Source organism: Mycteria americana, chromosome 2 (genome assembly GCF_035582795.1).
Source record: "Mycteria americana isolate JAX WOST 10 ecotype Jacksonville Zoo and Gardens chromosome 2, USCA_MyAme_1.0, whole genome shotgun sequence".
Taxonomy (NCBI): domain Eukaryota; kingdom Metazoa; phylum Chordata; class Aves; order Ciconiiformes; family Ciconiidae; genus Mycteria; species Mycteria americana.
In genome coordinates, this window is record NC_134366.1 from 157,838,931 (window position 1) to 157,856,620 (window position 17,690).

The 17,690-nt window shown below is 40.6% G+C and overlaps 1 protein-coding gene across 1 annotated transcript in view; it reads right to left on the reverse strand.

The window, feature by feature from the left end:
• Positions 1–17,690, reverse strand: part of CSMD3 (CUB and Sushi multiple domains 3) — a 774,333-nt gene that overhangs the window by 520,810 nt on the left and 235,833 nt on the right. The window lies entirely within an intron of this gene.

Sequence of the window (17,690 nt, forward strand, 5' to 3'; positions counted from 1 at the left end):
AAAATCATCAGGGCTAAGATCAGTAGATTTTCATAAAGCTTTGATAAAGGTCTGGTATAGAAAATTTCTTTTTTTCAAACAAACATTCATTGACATGCCCTTTGTGGGATTTTATTTATCAATGAACAGTATGTTATCAATCACAAGCATGAACAGACAAGATTGTCCACTCTGCATGACCAAGTGATGGGATACAAATCAGCGCTAATCCAGAAACCACACAGTAACATTATTGGTCAGGCACAGAACTATCATGATGCAAGTACATGATACTCAGGCTAGAAAGAGTTTGTGTCCATCCAGGTCAGTCAACAGGTTAGGCAGAACACTGCTCTGGGCACCAGGAAAAGGAGTGTACCCTGTGACTTCCATGTTCAAGATATGGAACAAGAGAGCTTAGGTTGTGCAGGCCACCACCTGAAACTATAAAATGGACACCTACTTTTCAGGAGTAAGTGTATTTCTAAATTCAGGGTACAAAGAAGTAAGAAATATTCCATCACTTCAGTTAATCTAAAAATCAGTTATCAAAAGTACAAGAAGAGTAGGGAATTGTGGTGGACTGACACCAGCTAGCAGCTAAGCACCACACAGCTGCTCACTCACTCCCCTCCCTGCCCCTGACAGCAGGACAGTGGAGAGAATAAGAAGAACAAAACCAAGAAAACTCCTGGGTCAACCTAAAGACTCTTCACAAGTCAGTTTAATAAATGAAAAGGGGAGAAAAAAGCACGAAAAACCCACGTGATACAAAGGCAATAATTCACCACGTCCCATAAGTAGATCAATCAAGCCAGCCTCCAAGCAATAGCTACCTGCCCCCCAGCCCCTCTCCTCATTTTTTATTGCTGACCATGAAGATATATGGTATGGAATATTCTTTTGGTCAATTTGGGTCAGCTCTTTAGGTTTTGTCCCTTCCCAGCACCTCGTCTATCCTTGGCCTACTCACTGTGGGGACAGAGTCAGGGAAAAAAGAAAGCCTTGATGCTGTGCAAGCACTGCTCAGCAATAGTCATAGATGAGATGTTATAGTTAGAAAGAAGGTGAATAAGCGTAAGAAAAGAAAAAGAAAAAGAAAAAGAAAAAGAAAAAGAAAAAGAAAAAGAAAAAGAAAAAGAAAAAGAAAAAGAAAAAGAAAAAGAAAAAGAAAAAGAAAAAGAAAAAGAAAAAGAAAAAGAAAAAGAAAAAGAAAAAGAAAAAGAAAAAGAAAAAAGAGAAAAAAGGGAAGGGAAGGGAAGGGAAGGGAAGGGAAGGGAAGGGAAGGGAAGGGAAGGGAAGGGAAGGGAAGGGAAAGGGAAAGGGAAAGGGAAAGGGAAAGGGAAAGGAAAAGGAAAAGGAAAAGGAAAAGGAAAAGGAAAAGGAAAAGGAAAAGGAAAAGGAAAAGGAAAAGGAAAAGGAAAAGGAAAAGGAAAAGGAAAAGGAAAAGGAAAGGAAATTATGTAATGAAACAGGTTATAAAGCTATTCAGGCAATCCACAAGTGAGAGAATGAGTGGGTTCTGTGTTAGAAATTCCTTGCTTTTACAAAGGACTTTTCATCTACCCTTTGAAGTGGCTTTGCAAAATGCAATAATTTAATTATCAATATTGTTATCTCCATCTTACAGACTCATGCACAGAGAGGAAAAGCAACTTTTGAGGGCTGAGGAGGGAGGGTTGGGGAGGGAGGTGGCTAAAAGCCAATAAAACAAACTGGCAAGTATCAATAAATAGTTTATACAGAACAATCTTCTCTTGTATAAAACTAATATTAGAGATTTCATTCATTCTTTCCCTTAGTAGTATGTTTTATTAAAAATGATACATTGAATAAAATGTGTGATAGCTTTGAAAACCACAACCAAGAAAACTCATGTTCTCTCTTCTATGGATTTAAAAAATTTCAATTAAAAATTTAGCTAGAGATTTTTGTTTTGACTTGGAGACTATATTCCTAACCTTGAGTTATGATCCTCCTTTTACAATGACCAGAAGTCCAATTTTCTATGGGTTTATCCCTTCAAAATTGTTCTGTGGGTGAGCAGTACAAGTGCTTTTGCAGATGGTGTTGATGAGCTTATTCTAAAACCAATTCATTCATGCCTTCAGAGACAAAACTGAGGACATCTTATTCAGACTTTTTAAACTCTTATGCAGGACTGACCAAAACATCAATCTTAGGGTAGTATTTCTGTTGTGCTCGACAATCGTTCTCAAAACACTATGGCAAACAGAGTAGCTTTTTCTGCCTGTCTTTTAGATTACAGATCAGATGGAAGCCTAAAGCTCAAAAACTCAACATGGAAAATATTAATTAATGCTAAATGTCAGGGGTTCTGTTGCCTACCTAAAGGCTTGGAAGGCAGATTTTTCCTGTTCATCCTGTACTCAACACTCATTTTTCTCATTATTTCATTAGTGTGTACATGGTTCCTAGATCAGGACGTAGTTCCGATTTCCCTACATTATTATAGTCTTGCCTCAAAATTGTGCCAGTGGTGGATGGGCAAGTGGCCTTCATAACACTGAAAAAAATTGCTTCCATTCTCAGGGTAAACCAGATTTCTTTTGGGGGTCAGCTCTAAGGAATGTGCCTATCTCCACCGTTAATCACTTCCAGATTTTCAGTTGGTTTAGTGTTGTTAGAGACAATGATCAAGGCACATTTAGAGTCAACTGTATTCATAATAAAGCAAGTAATTCAGAAATCATCTTTTAAGGGAAAAAAATACTCCTTAAATAAATTACTAATAAGCTTGTGTAGGTACTATTTTGTGAGGAAGACTTTTGAAAGATAACAGTTTATTGGTAGCATTCTTTCCATCTTTTCCCAACCATGCTATCTGAAAACAGAGTATGTTTAAGACCACTTTCCAAATTTCTGAAACTGTGCTAGCACCTTCTTTCCATCAGGCACTAATATAAATGACAAAATGCTTGACTGGCACCAAAGGCTATTAAAGCTCCTTCAAATATTTGCTTTAGAATGTTTTTATACTATGGAAACACACTAGCTGATCTTACTCATTTCAGTTGGAGAACATATAAAAGCTAACTTTTTTCAGCTTAAGAAATTTACTCAAAATCCTAGATCCAAGAATTTGGATAGCGATGTTAAAAAAAAAAATAGTTCTATGAGATTGTAAAAGGATGTGATGAATGGATAAGGAAGTTCCTGTATTAGTATTAGTTAGTATTGTATTAGTTAGTATTAGTATTAGTTCTTGTATCAGTACCTCTTTTTTGGTGTCTCCCCCTCAGCTCTGCCTCACAGAATTGCCAGTCATTTCTGCATGAGTCTGTAAATACACCACTCCAAGGAACAATGGATTCATACTAGTCGGTATATAAAATCTAAGTATTCCATGTAGTTCTCTGTCAGGCTCAAGCCAGTAATACTATCCCTAATATAAAGTATGTAAAACATAATCAGAAACACTACTAATGATGTCTCTTGGGTTTTTTTCTTTTTTTTTAAATATCCATTTTCAATTGAGAAGTTACAGCACTTATCCAGGCAAGTGAACATATCAGTTTAATCCTTGTTTCAGACAAAGGGGTAGAATCCAAAAATGTCACTTAAGTTCATCATCCTTGACACCAGATGACATGTGTAGAGAGAGGCAGTTTTGATACAAATGTGTATATTCATTTATGTGCACTTTCTACCATTCATATTACTAATGTGCCATTCTGCGAAAGGATCAAAGTATTCATCAAGCCAGAAGGAAAACTAAGTGTTCTAGCCTGCAAAGGTTAAAGTGTAGGCAGAAGACACGAAAAGAAAACCTCAGCTCTCCAACTCTCTTCCAAGATTATTTATGCTTTTTTGACACCCAAATTCCCCCATGAATCTGGATTTTAGTGGTGTACATAGCATCTGGCAGAGAGAGATTCCAGTTCTGAAGATCCACGCTAATCATTTGACTAAGCAGAGCATCTTTCTTGGTTTGTGTTAATAGGGGAAAGACTCATTTTTATATCAATGAATTGTTCTCATTTATTTATCGTTTTATCACCAAATAATTCTAATATCAAATTAGTATTTGTGATATGAAATTGTGACAGTCAGTAAGATCTATAGAATTTTTTATTCCGGTTAAACCTTTAATTAAAGCCAAAGAAGCAGCCTGCTTGTATCGTTTAGTGGCCAGTCAGCTGCTTAGCTGTTTTGCCAGCTGGTTAGCCTGGTGCTACTTTGCTGCGTGGCTGCCAGGCCAGCAATGGGCCCCCTCACTGCCTGGTTATTCAGCTGTTGGGTTCGATGGGCCTTTTAGCCCTCTTTTTCTGGTTTGCCACCCAGTCAGTACCAAAATGTTTTCTTCCAAATCTCTGGAAATTTCATAAAGTTATATACGATACTGATATCCAGAATTTCATTTTAAAAAAGCCCCCAAAACAGATTAATTTCCTTTTCTGCTTAGCTTTACTATACGGTGCATTGTTCTAGCTAGCTATTAAATTGCATTTGCACATTGCTCTGTACTGATTAAAGTGAAAACTGCAGTATAACATGTATTCAGCGTAAGAGGCAGAAGCCTACACCATTTGATTAGAAAAGATTAAATCTTTCTCCATTGTCACTGTGAATTTCAGCATGAAACACACGTTCTAACAGCCATAAAGTGACTTAAGGTGTTACAAATATCTTGTTACAAATGTAAGACGTATACTTTAGATTTATGCTGGGGTTTTGGAAGGTAGAGGTTTAATTAGGTGTCCTTTTTGGTACAGCTATTTCCCTGTATAATACTATTACCTAATGATGCAAGACAAAATAGCTCTTTTATTTAAATTCTCACCCTGTAACTAATTGTTAAGCAATATAGAGGCAACAACTTTTCACTGCTTATATATTTGAGAATAAACCTATTACTGGAAGAGGTCTTACTGAACAACTGAAACAAAAATAAGGCTGTAAAACACATTTCCTAACACCTGTTTTGACTAGTATATATTCTTGTATATAAACTTGTCGTTTATTGTCAAAGGCATGAGAAAATTTCACCCTAGCCATTTAAATATGCTCATGGTAAAAGACCAGTTTTATTTTTAAAATAGCTAATATCCAGTTAAGTTTACCTATCGAATCAATTATTCATTAAAACATCTATCCTTGACAGCTGTGGCTTATACTTAAGATGATGCTAACTAAGCACATGCTGATATCAGCTGAGTTTTAACTAAATTCACAGTTCCTAAAATCTGATCTTTATAGTTCATGATTTCTATGGGATTGTTCCCAGAAAGTAGATTGCAAGCTGACAGAATTTATAATGGCAACTGGCAAAAAAATGATTGCTTTTTCTGCTCATATAACTGCCCCTTTTCTCATATCAATTTATCTTCTCAGCAAATTATAAAGCTGTTCACCATTACCATAATGCATTGGCAGTCCAACCTACTTCTGTGCCAGCTACTATTCCAAGCATAGCTACACTGCATCATCTACAATATTTTCCTAAAATTCAAAGAAAAACACCATATCTACCATAAAGGACACCATAAAGGACATGCAGCTGTCTCATCTTTTTTTGTAGTTCAAAAGATGTAGCTCCCCCCCCCAAACTGCACAGAATCTTGCACAGCAAATTTAAGTCAACAAACACTAGTTCCCTTCTGCAGTTGTCGTTCATAAACTCTTAGAAATAGAAATGTTCATGGAGAATCTTTGGATCATTGGTTGTGAACCAGAGATTTAAAGTATCTCACCACTATGTGTAGTCAACAACATTTACATTAGATAGTCTGTTATTTAATGTAAAATGTATTTGGGAAAAAAAAAAGTGCTTACTGAAGTAACGCACCTTTGCTGCTAATCAAAGGATTAGTAAAAGTGTAAGGATATGCATGTAGATGTGTCAGTGAAGTTCCCATCTTTGCATCTTATTTGGTTTGAGACTGTCGGTAAATCACAGTTTACAGAAGAAATAAGGCACTAACATTTTTGAGAATCAAAATTGTATTCTTCTTGCACTTTATTGCAACATCATGCCTCCATCGCCTTCCTTTTTGCATTATTTAGAAGGTAATTTTCAAAAATTGCTCTGCTTTAGGCTAATGCTGATCCAGTGAAGTCAATTAGTATTTTATTCTCCCTCAAAAATCTAACACATAATTCCCACCTTCTCACAGAATCACAGAATAGTATAGGTTGGAAAAGACCTTTAAGATCATCGAGTCCAACCATAAACCTAACACTACCAAGACCACCGCTACACCATGTGCCTAAGCACCGCTTCCTAAGCACTGCCACCACTTCCCTGGGCAGCCTGTTCCAAGGCTTGATAACCCTTTCAGTGAAGAAAAATTTCCTAATATCCAGTCTAAACCTCCCCTGGCTCAACTTGAGGCCATTTCCTCTCATCCTATCACTTGTTACCTGGGAGAAGAGACCGACCCCCACCTCTCTACAACCTCCTTTCAGGTAGTTGTAGAGAGCAAGAAGGTCTCCCCTCAGCCCCCTTTTCTCCAGGGTAAACAGTCCCAGCTCCCTCAGCCGCTCCTCATAAGACTTCTGCTCTAGACCCTTCACCAGCTTCGTTGCCCTTCTCTGGACACGCTCCAGTACCTCAATGTCTCTCTTGTAGTGGGGGGCCCAAAACTGAACACAGTGTTCGAGGTGCGGCCTCACCAGTGCCGAGTACAGGGGCACAATCACTTCCCTAGTCCTGCTGGCCACGCTATTTTTGATACAAGCCAGGATGCCATTGGCTTTCTTGGCTACCTGGGCACACTGCTGGCTCATATTCAGCCAGCTGTCAACCAACACGCCCAGGTCCTTTTCTGCCTGGCAGCTTTCCAGCCACTCTTCCCCAAGCCTGTAGCGTTGCATGGGGTTGCTGTGACCCAAGTGCAGGGCCCAGCACTTGGCCTTGTTGAACCTCATACAATTGACCTCGGCCCATCAATCCAGCCTGTCCAGGACCCTCTGCAGAGCCTTCCTACCCTCCAGCAGATCAACACTCCCACACAACTTGGTGTCATCTGCAAACTTACTGAGGGTGCACTCGATCCCTTCGTCCAGATCATTGATAAAGATATTAAACAGGACTGGCCCCAACACAGAGCCCTGGGGAACACCACTTGTGACCGGCCGCCAACTGGAATAAACTCCATTCACCACCACTCTTAGGGTCCGGTCATCCAGCCAGTTCTTTACCCAGCGAAGAGTACACCCGTCCAAGCCATGAGCAGCCAGTTTCTCCAGGAGAATGCTGTGGGAAACCATGTCAAAGGCTTTACTGAAGTCTAGGTAGACAACATCCACAGCCTTTCCCTCCTCCACTAGGTGGGTCACCTTGTCATAGAAGGAGATCAGGTTGGTCAAGCAGGACCTGCCTTTCCTGAACCCATGCTGGCTGGGCTTCATCCCCTGGTTATCCTCTACATGCCGTGTGATGGCACTCAGGATGATCTGCTCCATCAGCTTTGCCGGTACCGAGGTTAGGCTGACAGGCCTGTACTTCCCCGGGTCCTCCTTCCAGCCCTTTTTGAAGATGGGCGTCACATTAGCTAATCTCCAGTCAACTGGGACCTCCCCAGTTAGCCAGGACGGCTGGTAAATGATGGAAAGGGGCTTGGTGAGCACATCTGCCAGTTCCTTCAGTACTCTCGGGTGGATCTCATCAGGCCCCATAGACTTGTGAGTGTCTAAGTGGTGTGTAGCAGGTCACTAACCACTTCCCCCTGGATTATGGGGGCTCCATTCTGGTCCCCATCCCTATATTCCGACTCAGGGGGCTGGGTACCCAGAGAACAACTGGCCTTACTGTTAAAGACTGAGGCAAAGAAGGCATTAAGTACCTCAGCCTTTTCCTCATTCTTGGTCACTGTGTTCCCTCCCCCGTCTACTAGGGGCTGGAGATTCTCCTTAGCTCTCCTTTTGCTGCTAATGTATTTGAAGAAGTATTTTTTGTTGTCTTTTAGAGCAGCAGCAAGATTGAGCTCTAGCTCAGCTTTGGCCCTTCTAATTTTCTCCCTGCACAGACTTGCTACACCTTTGTAGTCCTCCTGAGTTGCCTGCCTCTTCTTCCAGAGGTCATAGACTCTCCTCTTTTTTCTGAGTTCTAGCCAAAGCTCTCTATTCAGCCAGGCCGGTCTTCTTCCCTGCCTGCTCATCTTTCGGCACCTGGGGACAGCCTGCTCTTGTGCCTTTAGGACTTCCTCCTTAAAGAATGTCCAGCCTTCCTGGACTCCTTTGCCCATTAGGGCTGCCTCCCAGGGGACTCTGTCGACCAGTCTCCTAAACAGGCCAAAGTCTGCCCTCCGGAAGTCTAAGGTGGCAGTTCTGCTGACCCCCCTCTTCACTTCTCCACGTATCAAAAACTCTATCATTTCATGATCACTCTGCCCAAGACGGCCTCCAACCATCACATGGCTCACAAGTCCTTCTCTGTTCGTGAACAAGAGGTCCAGCGGGGCACCTTCCCTAGTTGGCTCCCTCACCAGCTGTGTCAGGAAGTTATCTGCCACACACTCCAGGAACCTCCTAGACTGTTTCCTCTCTGCTGTATTGTATTTCCAGCAGATATCCGGTAGGTTGAAGTCCCCCACAAGAACAAGGGCTAGCGATCGTGAGGCTTCTCCCAGCTGCTTACAGAATAGTTCATCTCTCTCCTCATCCTGGTTGGGTGGTCTGTAACAGACTCCCACCACAATATCTGCCTTGTTGGCCTTCCCCCTGATTCTTATCCATAGACACTCCACCCTATCATCACCATCATCAAGCTCTAAACTATCCAGACACTCCCTGATGTACAGGGCTACCCCACCACCTCTCCTGCCTCGCCTATCCCTCCTGAAGAGTTTATAGCCATCCATCGCTGCATTCCGGTTGTGCGAGTCATCCCACCATGTTTCCGTGATGGCAACCATATCATAGTTTTCCTGATGTACAATGGCTTCCAACTCCTCCTGCTTGTTGCCCATGCTGCGTGCATTGGTGTAGAGGCACTTCAGCTGGGCTGTCGTCCGTGTCTCCTTCATAGAAGAACACCCCTTGTTTGCTTTGAAGTGTTTCACTGGCATTTCCCTCTTGTCCCCTATTGCCTCAGTATCCCCTAGCTCAACTCTCTTTGACTTCAGCTGTGCCCCAGTGTACCCTGCACATCTCAGAGACAAAGGCTGAGTGCCCGCACTGGCACCCGCTCCCTCTAACCGTGGCACGTCGTCCCTCAGCTTCCCTCGGGCAAGCCTGATATTATCCCCCTCCCCCTTTGAGTCTAGTTTAAAGCTCTGTCAATGAGCCCCGCAAGTTCCTGAGCAAAGATTCTCTTTCCCCTTTGAGAAAGACGAATCCTATCAGATGCCAGCACACCTGGTGCTGTGTAGGCCATCCTGTTATCAAAAAAAACAAATCCGTGGCGATGACACCAGCCACGGAGCCATGAGTTGATAGATTGGGTACCTCTGTTCCTTCTAGTGTCGCTGCCCACAAGTGGAAGGAGAGAGAAGAAAATAACCTGTGCTCCAGAGTCCCTTACTAGCCGTCCCAAGGCCCTGAAGTCTCTTTTGATTGCCCTAGGACTTCGTGTTGCAGCTTCATCGCCCCCCACATGGAAGAGCAGTAGGGGGTAATATTCCGAGGGCCGTACCAGGCTAGGGAGTATCCTCGTGATGTCCTTCACCCGGGCCCCAGGGAGGCAGCAGACTTCCCTAAGAGGAGGGTCCGTCCGGCATATCGGACCCTCGGTTCCCCTCAGAAGGGAGTCGCCCACAACTATAACCCATCTTCTCTTCCTTGTGGAGGTGGTGTTAATACGAGAGGTACGCTTTTCTGACCTGGGCGACACCTCTGGTGTAGATGGACTGTCATCCTCATCCTCCATTGCCTGGCCTTGCACCTCCAGGGCCTCATACCTGTTGTACAGAGGCACCTGGGGAGGCGAGGTGGGCAAGGAGGGCCTTCGCCTGCCGCCACGAGCGTGGACTTGCTTCCATTCACCCTCCTCCTTTGAGCTGCTGCCTTCAGCCCCGTGCGGGGGGGATAGAGGATCCCCTTGATCATGGGTTCTTACTGGTGGCTGCTGCTGCTCCTGTTCCTGTCTCAGGGGGAGCAGAGCATGGCACCACCAGTCGATCTCTTTCTCAGCCAAATATTCCAAACAAAAAAGGTATTTTTGTCAGAAAAATATACAGCAGTTTTTCACACAAAACTTCTTCATGAGGCATATAGTTCCTACATTTCCTTGCAAGCCAGGAGATTCACAGAAATGGAATTGATCAAAAATGGAATTTGAGGTCAATACCCCATCTATAAGCACCTGAAACCCATTCTAATACTACCAAAGCCTTAGGCTAACACTGACTTACCTCTTAGCATGACTAGATGCATACATAGATCTCATTGCTCATACATATGCACTACAAAAATCTTAAGTGCTTGTTTTGGTGCTAACTGCAGCTGTGTGGAATATTTCTCATTGGTATTATTTGCTTGTTAAAATAAAACTGCTATATAAAAAGGTTTGATTAAGAAAAGGGCAAAGTATCACATATTTTGATAAGGCCTATTGTGCATTATCCATGTACATGTACATGGTAGTGGGGCTTAATACTTACATACCATAATACAAACACTACAAAAGACAGTAGCCTCCTGCCCCCTTTTGAAAGGGGAGGAAAGACCTACCCAGTAGAACAGTGACTGACCAGTGACTTACCTGGTTTGGTTAAATTTTGGTTAAATTAGGGAGCAGGTGTATTAAACACAAATGTGAAATATCAACCACTTACAGCTTATTGTGTTTCCTATACTTGTATACAACATATACTCATTAGCAAAGATTTCTAGCATCCTTTCCTTTGTTCTCCATGATTGTCTTGATCCCATAAAACAACAACTCCTGTAACAAGCTTCATAATTAACATCTGTTGTAAAAAGATCCACCCCACAATGTACATGTAAAGACACTCATTTGTGGATACAAGACTAAAACTCAGGTCTCTGATTTAATAAATCCAGATCTGTTTAGAAAGAACCAGATTCACACTAAAGAAGAAAAGCTGAAACTAGCTGAATATTTACCACATTGCTTGATTTGAAAAAAACGGAAGGATTTAATTATTAAGTTAACATATCCCTCTTGTTCCATCAACCCAGTTAGTAAGACGTTTACATTGGGGTTGAGACACTAATCTAAGTATTAACCTTTTGGTCAAGCACTAAACAAGTAAGTTTTTGTATGACTAGGCCTATCAATATCCTTTATGTTTCCAATTCCAGTGATGAGATTAATGGGTCTTAATGGCAGTCACTTTAAATGTGAATGTCTACTGCACGACAACTTCGAGTATTGGCCTTTTTTTTTCCTCACTTTTGTTCTTCCTGGAAATGTTCTATCCAAATTATATTAAATCATTTCAGAGCAAGGACACTGTGACATATATTGTCAAACAGCCAAAAAACCCCTCTTCTATCTCTTACAAAATCGATTGCTGTCTAAACTGAAAACTCAAGATTTGAATTTTGTTGAAGATATCAAATAAATGTTACATGCTAATAGATATTTTCAGTTATCTTTGGATAACAAGATAGGTCAACAAGATGGATAATTGTCTGTAAATTATTCTTTTGTGAAAGTATTTCCAATATAAATATTCAAGTAACATGAAAGTATGTATTTTCAGAGCTGTGGATTTCCTAGAATTTTAATTGCAGCTTACATTTATGCAGCATTAACATATATAATATTGGTATATCTGTATTACAGAAAAAGACTTAATGAGACGTCTCTGTGACAGAAGCTATAGAACTTTTATGTAAATAGAATTTTTCATTTAATTGTATGTATGAAACTCGAGCTGTTGGCGGGTATCAGGGCTGTTCTTGTGTGTGCATCCAGTATACTCGAGACATTAATTCCCTGGATGATTCAGGAACTGACCATCTAGTGAGATAACAGACTAGCTTGAGAAAATAGACTAATTTGAAAGGTAATTACAATATCAAAATATACAAAGTTTCCCAGTTGAGTCTTCAAATGATGAAAACAAGAAACAACACAGTAAGAGAAAGATTAGCTTGGAAATACAGCAAGCATATAAATAAAGAAAACAAAAGAGGAAGGGAATTGAGTTAATCTTCTGCATTGCCATGTTCTATGTCCAGTCATAAGGAACAACAGAACGCCTCTTTCAGAAGAGAAAGTAAATGGTACTAATTCAGTCTTGAAGGAGGAAAGAAGACAAAGACTTCTCTCCCTAAAGCCAGCTCTTTCTCAGTTAAAAATGCAGCAGAAAAGTAAAGGAAAAGTGTCCAAAAGAAAAGTGCCTAAAATATAACATTCCATTAGCAGTTTCAGGGTAATATATCACCCAAGTTTTAAGTGGTTACAAAGGCACAAGTCAGTGAAAGACCTAGTTCCTAAAGTCAGTTCCTATAAAATTGTATGTAGCAGGACTAAGTATTTTATTTAACTGAGAATCAGGACATTGACAAGTTTGAAGCTAGATATAGTCTTGATTGTTTTTTCCATATCTCAGAACTGCAGCCAAATGACTGACAAAAAGCTATTTTTTATTTTTAGAACAGTAAATTACCACTCTTCAAATTTAACCCAATGAGCTATTTAGAACTAAACTAAGGTTTTAAGCAGAAACTCCACTGTAATCACTTATTTCTGATTTATAAAACAAACAAATGAAAACTTAAATAAGCCAATGTTTGGGAAGAAGGGAAAAAAAAAGTTCTACATTATGACACCTTGAAAAAAATACTTGTTCTGTAAAGTATTTTAACAATCTATTGATTACTTTTAGAGTTATTCAGCTAAAGGGATTAAAATAATTCACCCTATGACTCTTTTTATCAAGTTCATTATGATGACTGGAGGCTGAAAAAAAAGTCTTTGTTTTAAAAACGTCAGTGTTGAAATATATGAAAGCGCTGTCATGCCTTTGCAATGTTGGAAAAAGTTCAATTTTGAAGTAAAGTTACTGTCATATAAAGCAAGTCTATGAGGAACCACTGTATGATCATTAAGGATTGAATAAAGGTCTGACTAACGATTAATGAAAGTTTGTAGTACTGTGGACATGAAATGTTGGAAAGTGCCAAGATTAAGAAATACTTTTTAACTTCAGAAGTAGATTGCAGTTTATAAAGCCAGATGTTCATATGTCAAAGATTTTCCAATTAATCTGTTGGCTTGGCAGAATAATGAAGTATAATGAAAGGTAAAAGGAGACTTCCAAACACACATACTCTGAAATGTTAGTCTATGATACAAGCACTGTGTTGTTTGTGACACAAGTAATAAACATAACATTGATGGACAGTGTTGCTGTCCCGATTGCCTGAAGGACTAGTATCATAAGTTGCTGATTTTCATATAGATGTCAGGGACTTGGAAGGAGTCATTATTTGTAAATGTGATGCAAATACCTCATATACAAAGTGACCTCGTGCTTACAACTCAATTTTCCTGAGCAGATCATAGAATCATTATAAATACATATTAACTTCACTTGGGCTGCACATGGTGGTTAACATATGGGTCTTTCTACCACACAAGCAGTGGCAAGTTGCATAGCTCCTTAGTGTAATTGATGAGACCAAGCCATGGTCAGGGCAGTCAGCAAGGAGCAGAGGCAGACAGGTTTGAATGCACCACAGAGAAGATACAGCCCCAGCTTGAGCAGGCTGTGCAGGTGAGGCCTCACCCAAAGTGACTCATCCTGGTGGACCAGAAGCTATGATAAGGTGGACACCAAGAGCTGCCACAAGATTTTTTTTCCTGCACGTGCTAAAGCAAACCTGTGGGACGCTGTCTCTTTCAAGAACCTCAAATCTCTGAGGACCTTGGCTGGAGAGCTGAGGACCCTGGGCAGGTATAAGGATGAATGTGATTATCTGAGTGTCTTCCCTGGAACTCTGCACATTTCTTCCTTCTGCTTTCACAGCTACTCTAAATAAAACTGAATTGAATATGACCTGTATCTGACTGATTACTTCTTTGGGTAACAGTATAACTGGGACCATTATCAGTGAGAGGTTTACATAGTTTACCTCTCTTAAAATGTTGCCAACATCTTACTATTTCATAGCCAGTTATTTTCCCCACTTTCTTTTTTTTTCTTTAATTCTATATAGCAAATTATTATACTTACAAGTCTAGTGCCCGAATAGGGGAAGGAAGCTTGTTCCTCAGTCTTTCTGGTAAGTGTTAATAAATGAACCAAACAAAAAAACATTGTGCCTGGTACTACAACTTGATGTACAATAGACCATATATGCAATAGTATTGTATAGCTTGTTACACACAAAATCTTGTTGGGACAGAAGAGAACACCCCATATATGGAGCCAAAATTTACTGTTAGTCCAATTAATGCTTTAACAGACTAATAGTCTAAATATCAAAAAGTGTCATTAATAATACTAGTAACTTCTTTAACTAAAGGAATCTTCCTAATATCTATCCCTTTTCTCTAGTATTATGCTCACCCTTTCAGTGTTGCTCTGTGTCCTGAGATCAGCACTTCACTCTTTCCCAAACAGAAGGGGAAAATATTGAGTCATCAGTATCCTGAGGTCATCCCTGGAAGGATGTTAATGATAAAACTCCCCTTCCTCAACCTTGAATCATCTCTGGGCTATTTGATGTTTTCTCAACAGAGCCTGCTTTTTTCTCATTGGTTCCCAGCCTTCCCCAGCCCCAGTTAACACAGAGGGCCAATGCGTGCTACACAGCAACTGCTAGGGTTGTCAGCCTGTTACTGTATGTGACAGTCACATAGTCACTTGACCAGTAGGCAATTGTCAGACCTCAAACAAGCTAAAACCAGCTCAGGCCAAGAGAACCTCAGAAAAGTCCTAAGACAATCCTTCTGTCAGATCAATACAAAGCCTGTGGCCACTTCCCAGTAATAAAGGAAAAGTCATATTTACTGGGCTACCAGTTGATATCAGTATTGCCAGATTCACACTAAAGAAACTTGGAGGCATAGGAAATAGGAAGGAAACAGTACTTCTCCCTGCAGCTAATTCTCATTCACCTTCTCTCCCTAACCCGTACTACTTCATGTACTAGAGTAGTTAAAATGAAAAGCACATATAGGTATGCAATATTCAAACTGGTAAAAGACTATATTTCCTGTACAGCATAAAGGGAAATTGGCATGCAACTCTGGCTGGAGATAAAGTTTAAAATATAAGTCAAACTACTCCCACTCTGCAGCAAAATTAGGGACCCCATGGGTCTTATTAGAAAAAGTACTTTTAGAATCTGAAAGTTTTCCTGAGTATCTGCCACTCTAGTTACTCATAGTTAGATATTAAATCCAAATGCAAATATATCTTAAAAGAGCTGTACCTTAATATTAGAATAAAAATTCAAAATGCTGTCATGTTAGGCCTGAGCCAGTTATGTTATTTCATCTTTTTTAAAGGTGATAATAAGACTGCGCAAGTCCTGAAATGCCTTTAAAGAACAACTCATCAATACAAAGTAAGAGGATAAAAATTAAGCTGCTCGACTCAAACTACACATGATCTTTTTCTGAGAGTTCACTCCTTCCTATTTCCTATTTTCTGCCTCTGAAAATGTATCAAAGTAGATACTGAAAGCTGTCAGAAAAGGCTACTCTTATTGCATAATTTAAATATAATTTCTGTCAAGGAATCCATGCAGATTACTCACAGAACCATTCACCTCAGTTAGTTTCCACGTTATTTTTTTGTGAATTAATGTTTTGCTCAGTTACATTTTGTGCAGCAACTTTCTTCTATATCTCAAACATCTGGTCTCCTTCTAGTTCTACTGAATTTATCACAAAAGACATTTACATTTTAAAATTCCTTACATTTATCTGTAGTGACCGTCCCTTCTTCTGCAATATATCTGTAAGCTAATAAATTTCTTACTCGGTAATTTTATAGAACATTCATCTCAGAGTGCTTGACAAATATCAAGAAACTGGATCATCCTTTACTTAATAAAAAAAAAAATATCCAAAGCATAAAGAGACAATATGTTGTTCTCCACCACGAAAATCTAAGACAAAACTGGAAACTACCAGGGCCCTAAGGGCACCCTCCTAGCCCTGCCTGGGGACCCTGATGCCCTTCTGCCCTCGGGCCCAGGAACACCATTCCAACTCAGCCTAAGCCAGCCCCAGCTCTGTCCTTGGCCATCTCCTTTTGACTGGGCTCCTGGAGGGACCCTGGACCTGGTTCATCACTTACCACGTTGGGGGCTATCAATTGCCTCTGTTATCTAAGTCCCTGGCTCTGACCTTTGTGTTCAGCCCCTGCAGGACTCCATATCGTCGGTGAGCGCATGCCCTGTGTGGAGTCACCCTTGGCTCTCCTCCTTGCTCCTGCTACTCCCAGACAGAAATAGAGTTCAAATCTCCCAATTAAACTGCTCTAATCATTAACACTGCACTATTTTTCTAAGATAAATTATCTCATTTAAACAACACTATGAATTTGCTCTTGTTCTGTGTACTTGACCGTACTTCTCTTACCCTATTATTTGTAACATTCATATTCAAATGTGCTCCAACTGCAATTAGGGAAACCTTTATTGTATCTTTTGTATGGAGGATTTTTAAGATGTTATGATAAAATTAAGATGTGGATATCATACACCTCCATCATTGTTACTCCACAGAGATATAACCAACAGAAAGTCTTTAAAACCAAGGACCAAATCCTTGAAATGATCTGTGAGTAATAAGGTATAGGACAGCTCACATTTAGCCCTATTAGATAAGAGTTAAAAAGGGAGAAGGGGATTGGACAAGTAGTATCAGCACTCATGCAAAATGCCTCATTTTGAAAGAAATTATTTTGACATTTTACAAGAAGATTTTAGAAAAATTCCCAGTTTGACGGTTCATAATAAAAAAATTTCCAAAGCTAAAAGTTAAGAACACATCATCTGTTTGTGTTTGTAGGAGTAGGTGAGATTTAATAATCTAAATTGTGTTTTGTTTGGGGCAGGGTGTTTTTTTCTTGTTTCATAAGATTGGCAGCTCCTAAGAAAAAAATCTTAGAAAATTTTATTTCTTTGCCACAGAGGGCTGCAGGAGTAGCCTCTGCAAGAAGAAATCAGGGGCTGCCCTGTGCCAGACCCAGTTAGTTCGAGTCAGCTCCACAATGAACCTACCGCAGGACACAGCTGAGCCCATCAGCCAAGCTGGTGTCACCTCTGTGAAAACGTATTTAAGAAAGGGCAAAATGCTGCACAGGCAGTGAGGAGTGAGGAAAAAAAATGTGAGAAACAATCCTGTGAATACCAAGGTCACAGAAGGAGGAGGGGGAGGAGGTGCTCCATCTATTCCCCTGCAGCCCATGGAGAGGACCACTGCATGTTAGGAGAAGGCTCTCCTAACAGGACCTGTGGCCCACAGAGGACCCACACTGGAGTATGTTTACTCTGCACCCTGTGGACAGGACCCACACTGGAGCAGTTCTGGAAGGACTGCAGCCTGTGGGAAGGACCCACTCTGGAGCAGGGGAAAAGCGTGAGGAGGAAAGACAGGCAGAGAGGAACTGTTATGGACTGACCACAACCCCACATTCCCCATCTCCCTGCACTGTTCAGGGCCGGGGGGGAGGTAGAGGAGTTGAAAATGAAGGGAGGAAGTTGAGCCTGGGAGCAGGGTGGATGGGGAGGAAGGTGTTTTATTTTTTTGTCTTTGTTTCTCACCATCCTATTCTATTTTTAATTGGTTATAAATTAATCTTCCACAAGTCAGG